Consider the following 8,556-nt stretch of genomic DNA (forward strand, 5'->3'; position numbering starts at 1 on the left):
TGCTTTCTCTATTACATTTCTGCCTCAGACCTGAATTTCTTTTATTTGACTGCTGTCTTGGTTTTGTCTCTTCCTTCTGCTCCTCAAGGTTATTCCTACTGCCTACTACAGTTGGCTTGCCTTTGCCTTTTTTTCCAACTTCCCAATTTTGCTTACAGGCCTGGGACGTCCTAGTGGTCTCCCGTCTAAGTATTCATCAGGACTGACCCTGTTTGATTTTCTACATCAGTCAAGGCTGGCTAGACACAGCCACATTTTTGATGTTTGATATATATAAAAACAAGATTTTATAGTACTTAGTTTCATTTATTATATCGGGATTTCTTGTTTGTAAATTCCATTGACATTTTTCACTTGTAAAAACAGTTTATAATTTTTAAGATAAATGAAGAGAGAGAAGATTATATTTTTTTGTACTGCTTGCTTATGGCATATCTTTTAAAATTAGACTTTATACTAGGATGCCTGGAGCCAGAAATGTAGATGAATCTCCTAACTACATAATAAAGCTGTTATAATTAAGTTGATGATTTTAGTGATGCCTCCAAATGTGCAACATTCAATAATCAGGCTCAATTTATGAAAACTAAGTTGTCAACTCGGCTTGTGGGATTCACACAAAAAACCAAGTCTCAAGGAAGTGGTTTTCCAGATTGCTGAAGCAAAAGAGAGGGGGGCACTCACGAATAAAATTACATATATCAACATGTCTTACACAATATCTGGTGTCTGGAATAAACTCTGAACCATAAAAGATGCAATTCTGAAATGGGCAGCTGAGATAAGAAATGTTACTTCATGTTTTCTACAGGCTGCAGTTTTCTCTTCCACTCTAGCTTCATCCTTTCCTTCAAAAGTCCAAGTTTCACAATTCTTCCATGGATGGGGTGCATTTGGATGAGAAGGGAGACCTAACAGCCAACTTTGACATAATAAATTGGGTGGTGCTCTCCAATGTCACAATGACCAGAGTGAAATTTGCAACACTGGAACGACAAGGAACTGAAAATTTCAAATTTACTATTAACCAAGATGGTATTGAGAAATTGAATTGGCTTAACAAGGTAGGGAAATTTAATTGTTCCATTTCACTGCCTGTCAGTCTTTGAAGAACATCAATAGATCTTCCAAGTAGTTGCTTTTCAGTACTAGTCAGGGCCAAATAAGTGCACTCTTTTCAATAAAATAGAGGACATTTTTTCTTAGCTTTGCTTCTCAGGTGAGCAAGAGAAATAATGCAGCATGAGAGATTCTTTCCACACTACTGAATTAGTGCTGTCTACCCATCCTTTAGTCAGCAGAAAATTATACAGATAGGAAAACTGGCTGTCCCCATTTGGTGATCTTTCTCTCCTACCTCCCTTACTTCTGTTCCAGTCCATGTCAGTTCTCTGGCTTCCCTTCAAAGTAATAGATGGAATGGCATAGCCTAACAGATTATACATACTTTAAGCTGTTCTCGGATAGTGTCAGAATACTTTAAGAGTCCATTGGAGTTGAGCAGCTAATAAATTTAAACAAACCAAATGAATAAATAAAGCTAAGGATGACTTAAGACTGCCTCTCTCCTAGGCTGGTCATGAGAATCATTTCTTCATTTTCCACAGCTTCATACCATAGAGAAGGACAGGCCTTCCTCCAAGGGACTTAAAAACTCAAAAACCATAATGAGACACACCCCTACAGCAGAAGGGGAGTCCCTGGAGGGACTCAGAAAGAATGTGCAATTGAACCAGTTACAAAAGCTTTGGGTTGGTTAGAGGCTTCACATTTATTTGCTACCGTTTATCTTGTTTATATTTATTTCCTACCATTGCTTTCCATTTATCTAAGTCTGCTGCAGACTTTTTTGATCCTCTCCACTTTTGATTCTGTTTTTGCTATAGAGAATTGAGCCCTGACACACTTTCCTTGATGTTCTCTCTTTCTGTGTATAGACTTTCCCTCCTTCCCGGTGTGTGGAAAGTTGCCGGCCTGGATCCATCAAGGTGGCCCGTGAAAGCGAACCCATTTGTTGCTACAGTTGTGTTCCTTGTGCGGAAGGGACCATCTCTACTCAAGAAGGTGAGAAGGGGACTTGAGGGAAAAATGGACTTAATCAGACAGTTTTCAGTGAACAGGCTTTTGTAAAAGTCTTGGCCCCTTATTGGTTGATTCCATAGTGAATAATAAGAAATGACTTGAGAGGGTGGACAGGAGTGAGACAATAAGAAGCAAGGCATTGCCTGAAGTCTGTAGCATTTCTCCCCTCCTTTACTTTTACTTTCCAGAAAACTAAGGAGGTTACCTTCTGAGATGCTTCCCATGTTCCCTAGCCTTTTGTGGGCTGAGTTATCTTTTGCATTATGGTTGTCTAGACTCTGGCTCTTCTCCTGTCTCCCAAGGTCGATCCCAGATACCATTACAGCTATAAAGGCCCTTGCCCAATGATTTGCAGTCTTCTTTGCCCATCCCTGAGCCAGCAGAAAACAGCGAAATACGCCTTTTCCTTTACCAATCCCGCCCCTGCCTCTGTGTTTATTTCCAGTCACTGCAGTCCGCTGGTTCCCTCATGGAAATGAAAAAACTCCATAGAAATGAAAATACATGGGGGGAAAAAACTCTAAGTCCAACAGCTTGAGGCTGCTTCTCCACAGTGTTGGAATAAGAGGGGAAATATCACTTTAATTCCAACACAGTGTGGATGTTTCATTCATGAGCTGGGGAATGAAAGGAAGGCAATGCTATGCAGAAAAGGGGGGAAATTGCATAATCAAGGAATGATTATGCCCTGGTTAGGGGAAGTTTCCCAGTCCCCATCCATATTGCTGACTGCCACAGTCTTACATACACAAAAATATTTAGGATATTGGTTATGGCTTTTCTGGCTCTTGAAAATCATCTTCAGCCAAACAATCATGAATGAATTTAAAAGAATAGGCTGTAAGAGGGATATTATGTTTCCTCCTTTCAGATGCAGAAAAATGTACCAAGTGTCCAGAAGATAAGCATCCAAATGAAGACCGAGATCAATGTGTCCCTAAAGTTATAAACTTCCTGTGCTATCAAGAACATTTGGGGATCATCTTAGCTTCTGTTTCCCTCTTCTTGTCCTTAACCACAGGCTTTGTGTTAGGAATCTTCATTAAATTCCTAGAAACTCCCATAGTCAAAGCCAACAACCGGGACCTCTCCTACATCCTCCTTGTCTCCCTCCTGCTTTCCTTCTTGACCCCCTTCCTGTTCATTGGCCAGCCCAGCAAAGCCACCTGCCTTCTTCGACAAGCAGCTTTCAGCATCATCTTCTCGGTTGCTGTCTCTTCTGTCTTGGCCAAAACAATCACGGTGGTGCTGGCCTTCCTGGCCACAAAGCCAGGGAACCGGGTGAAGAGATGGCTGGGGAAGAGTTTCACCAACACTCTGATTCTAGTCTGCTCTAGTGTCCAAATTGTTCTGTGCTCCACTTGGTTAGGACGATTTCCCCCATTTCCTGACTCTGATAAGAACTCTCAGCCAGGAGAAATCCTCCTGCAGTGCAATGAAGGCTCTGTCACCATCTTTTATGGCGCTCTCGGCTACATGGGCTTCCTGGCTGCCATCTGCTTTATGGTGGCTTTCCTGGCCAGGAAGCTTCCTGGATCCTTCAATGAAGCCAAGTTGATTACCTTCAGCATGCTGGTCTTCTGCAGTGTTTGGGTGTCCTTTGTGCCTACCTACCTGAGCACCAAGGGAAAATACATGGTGGCTGTGCAGGTCTTTTCCATCTTGGCCTCCAGTGCTGGGCTGCTGGGCTGCATCTTCCTTCCCAAGTGTTATGTTATTCTGCTAAGGCCTGACCTGAATACAAAGGAGCATTTAATGATAAAAATAAAATAGAAAAGTGATCCTTAGATAAGAATATTTCAGGAGTGTTATTTAAAATCAGTCATTCATATTTAATAATTGATCATTTATTATCAATCAGTGTCTCACCATCACCACCCCACCCACATGTGTTTAGATCCTATTTAAGTAATCCTTCATGGGATATAATTTTATTTTAGTGTTTTACATTTCTAAAATATACACACTGCTTCTTATACATGTTAGTTTTCCATAATAAATAGAATGAATTAACATATTAAACAAATGAGTCATATTCATTAATTAGCATAAAGAAGAATTGGAGCCCTGAGGGCTATCACAGACCCAGAGCCTTCATAGCAAATCAAATTTTTCTAGCACCTTCTTCTATATCAATTTACTGATAAAGGACCACATCAAATCTCATCCCAACTATTGGCTGACGGCATTGAAAGTTACCAAATAATCTAGAAGAACCAGCAGGGATACATTATCCCCATACCCCACCTAATTCATGGTGTAGATTGTCTAACAGGATAAACAATGTGATCTTCATCTCATTGCCAGTTTTGAAGCCAGATTGATATGGATTTAGACAATCTGCATTTTTCCTTCATGGCCACCTACCTGAGCACCAAAGGGAAGTCCATGGTGGCTGTGCAGGTCTTCTCCATCTCGGCCTCCAGTGCTGGGCTGGTGGGCTGCATCTTCCTCCCCAAGTGCTATATTATTCTCTTAAGACCTGATTTGAATACAAAAGAGGAACTAACATGAAAATAGGAAGTATGCTGTTTGATTTGTGAAGTTTTCTTTTAAACTCTGATGTCCAATAGAACAGTAATAAACAGAAAAGGGAACACTGTTTCTTATTCACATGAATGAAAGCATTCCTGAATGATGAGAGTGAATGCCTAAAGAATGTGTTATAGCAACAGGCCTTTTCAGCATAAATATACTGTATATAAAATACTATATTTTTTTCTCATCTTGCTTTATCTCTTTCACACATGCACAGATACATCTTGCTTGCTTGCTTTCTCTTTATCTCTTTATCTATGCTTGAGTTTCGCTTGATAAAATTAGCTGTGATCTAGAGTGATTCTAACTGATTTCGCGCCAAATACCATGTAGTTGAGGGACATCTGAGAAAAGTATTCAACACATATTTTTGGAAAAATCCATTTTAGTCTTTCACATTTCTGCTTTTCCTCCACTTTTTTTAGTTCCTTTGTAATGGAATTGGGTTCAGATCTTTATGAGAACTGATGCTAAATTCAGCTGTGAATAGCATTATATAGGGAATTTGGTCACCACACTATTCTGAAGACTAGTAACTGAAAATGAAGAGACCAGGATCAAGCAACCATTTTGCCCCTGAAAGCCCCACTTTGCTGAGTGTGGTGGCCAGGGCTCTGATGCATTGACATATGCAGGCATGCAGATTCATGGAGGCAAATATGCGAACGCTCACACATCCCTGCATTTGCATTTCCTTCCTCTGCCCCCTTTTAAAACTTCTCACACCTCCCTCCACCAGCTAGTGGGTGGGCACAGTTTGAATGGAGAAGACAGCAAGGTCTCCTCTTTCACACTTAGACCGCATTCTCTCCCTGCTTGCTAAAGGTTTGATTGGCAGGTGATTGGCAGGCAGGCCTTTTCTTCACCAACCCACAACTGATAGCCCACCAAATGGCGGGCTTGTGCCCTGTTGTGAGCTTGATTGTGGTAGAGAAACAAGGCACATAAGGAGAGACTTTTCTGGGACTTCTCAGCCATTTTTTATCAGGCAGTAGAAGCAGTAGAAGCAGCCTCGTGTGGCTAGAGTGGTAGGTGGCAGAATTGCAACCGAAACTCTCCCCACGACCCGAGTTTGATCCCAGAAGAAGCTGGATTCTCGGGTAGCTGGCTCAGGTCGACTCAGCCTTCCATCCTTCCAAGGTCGATAAAATGAGTACCCAGCTTGCTGGGGAAGATGATGATGGGGGAAGGCAATGGCAAACCACCCTGCTATAGTTTGCCAAGAAAACGTCGCGAAAGTGGCATCCCCCCAAAGGGTCAGACATGACTCGGTGCTTGCACAGGGGACCTTTCACCTTTCATCACAGAAGCAATGTAGGTAATTCCGAGGACAGCAAGGGCCTGATTATCTCTGGCAGGCCACACAGATTTCCAAGGGTTATCTATGGCCTACAAGCCACTACAAATATGAAGCAGGTTGCATGGATCTGTTTTCATAAATAAATAAAATTGTAAATGCTCTATCACTGGAGGATTTCATGCAAAAGTTGGACAACCCTTTTTATGGGGATTCCTGTCCTGGGAAGAAGACCTCCAAGGTCCCTATGATATGATTCTAATGATTGATCAGACAATTATAACACACAAGATATTTTTCTCAACGAGGTGATTTTCCCGGTCTTTAGTCATAGTGTACCATGGATGGAAATATGGTAATTTCTGATTGAGACTGACTCTTTTAGCTAGATAATTATGCAAGCAGCATTCAGCTAATGCATACAGAGACTCCATTCTCCCTCCTTTCTGGCATTTGCCTTCCAAGGAGAATTCTGTGATTAACAATCTCTTTACCTGGACTGTACTTCTTTGGCTAATATGACAGTGTGCCTATCCTAAACTGTAGCTAGGTGTGTAGCTGTGAGTAAATTCCCTGAAGAGATAATCAAAGGCTTCAGGTAAAATTTGACTGGCAACCATTCATGGCTAGCACAAACCTTGATCTTCTCTTCAGTGACTTCAGATCCTCTTTTCCCCCTTGATATCTGCACCAGGTACGCAGAACCCATACTATGTTATTCTCCTTCTTGCATAGCCAACTTCTCTTTGATGATCTTGAATCACCCCGGAACCTACTTCTGTTCCGCAATTTGAGAATGCCTAAATCCTTTTCCTTGTTCTTCTCCTCCCTGTGACAGACTCTGTGTAATGATTGCCCCAGCCCAAATACTCAGACTCACAAGAGGCTGCTATATGAAATCTGATTTATTAAGGAACTAAAGGCAAATACAGAGAAAGCTGAGAATGAGCAAAAAGCGCGCCAAATACAAACTTAAAGCCTTGGTGCAAACGTATCCCGCCTCCCTCGTAACAGCCCCGCCCGTCACAGGTGCTAGCAATCGTCAGAGCTGCTAGCCTGGGAAAGTAACCTTGAACGCAGTAGATAATGCAAATACATTCCAGAGCAAAGCCAAAAGATAAATACTCCCATCCTCCCGAGAAAGATGAAACACGCATCCAGCTAATGACATGCGAAACGTTACGATGTATCAAAGACATTGAAACGGCGAACATGACATACCGCCCCCCTAAAAATACCCTTAGGGACCCGGCTTAGTGGGATAAGCAGAGTGGAAACGGGCAACTAGGACAGGGGAAGCCACATCTGGTGCAGCTACCCACTCTGGATGAGGGAAATGTTTCCAACGAACTAAGTATTGCAGAGAATTGCGAAGGCGTCTAGAGTCCAAAATTTCTTTAACTTCAAAGTGTTGCTGACCGTCAATCATGATGGGGGTTGGAGGTGGAGGTTGGCGATGCCAGTGGTCAGAACGAATAGTCGGTTTGAGCAAACTGCAATGAAAAACAGGGTGTAAGCGTTTGAGGTTATGAGGCAAGTCAAGTTTAAAAGTCACAGGGTTAATTTGAGCGGTAATTGGGAAAGGACCCACAAATTTAGGAGCCAGTTTCTTGGAAGGTTGTGAGGACTTTATGAACTTAGTGGAAAGGTAAACCGAGTCCCCCACTTGAAATGCCGGCTGAGGGGCATGCTTCCGATCAGCATACTGTTTATAATCCAATTGTGCATCAGCTAGTGCCTTTTGAATCATCAGCCAGGAGTCTGCCAGGACCCTTTTGCTGAAGTGGCTTACAACAATGCGGTTCATCAAAGCACCGGCCAAACCCCATTTCGTGTGGCCCAAGGCAAAGACTTTGTACCTATCCCGGATCTACCGCAACCTCCAGGCGGATCAGCCACTCCAGGTGATTGGGCAATGCAACTGGCAGACTCCTGGTCTACCCAGTTGTCCTGCTGGTAATTCACAAAAGCTCGAAGGTACTGCTCCAGAGTAGAATTTAAAGCCTCTGTGGCCCCGTCCGTCTGGGGATGCCACGCTGTGGACAGGGCTTGCTTCGTTCCTAACAATTTGAGGAACGCCCGCCAAAATTGTGAGGTAAATTGTGTGCCCCTGTCCGAAATCAAGCGGGAGGGACATCCGTGTAGCCTGTACATGTGTACCAGAAATAGGCGGGCCAATTGACGTGCCGACGGAATGGACACGCAAGGGATGAAGTGGGCTTGTTTTGAGAAATAGTCTTTGACCACCCAAATGACAGTTTTGCGTTGACTGGGTGGTAATTCAACAATAAAGTCCATGGAAATTTCATCCCAGGGGCAAGAAGGGGCAGCCACCGGCTGCAGCAGCCCCTGAGGCTTCCCCACCTTGCGCTTAGACATCGCACAAACAGTGCAGGAGGCAATATAGTCTTTGACATCTTTGCGTAATGTGGGCCACCAGAACTGCCTCCTAACAAGGTGCAAGGTTTTAACAAACCCGAAGTGACCCGCCAGTTTGTCATCGTGTGAACGTAGTAACACCTCTTTTCTTAGGCTTTCAGGGACGTAGAGGCGGTTAGATTTCCAAGCGAAGCCTTGGGCAAAAGTAACATTGTCTTTATTTGCAAGCAACCAAGTATCAGTTTTCAGCTCTTTTAGAA

General features: G+C 43.0%; 1 pseudogene; it reads left to right on the forward strand.

Moving 5' to 3' along the window:
• The first annotated feature begins 3,134 nt into the window (after nt 1–3,134).
• LOC134489766 (vomeronasal type-2 receptor 26-like) lies at nt 3,135–3,690 on the forward strand (annotated as a pseudogene).
• Nucleotides 3,691–8,556: the final 4,866 nt, after the last annotated feature.

Source organism: Candoia aspera, chromosome 2, assembly GCF_035149785.1.
Source record: "Candoia aspera isolate rCanAsp1 chromosome 2, rCanAsp1.hap2, whole genome shotgun sequence".
Taxonomy (NCBI): Eukaryota; Metazoa; Chordata; class Lepidosauria; order Squamata; family Boidae; genus Candoia; species Candoia aspera.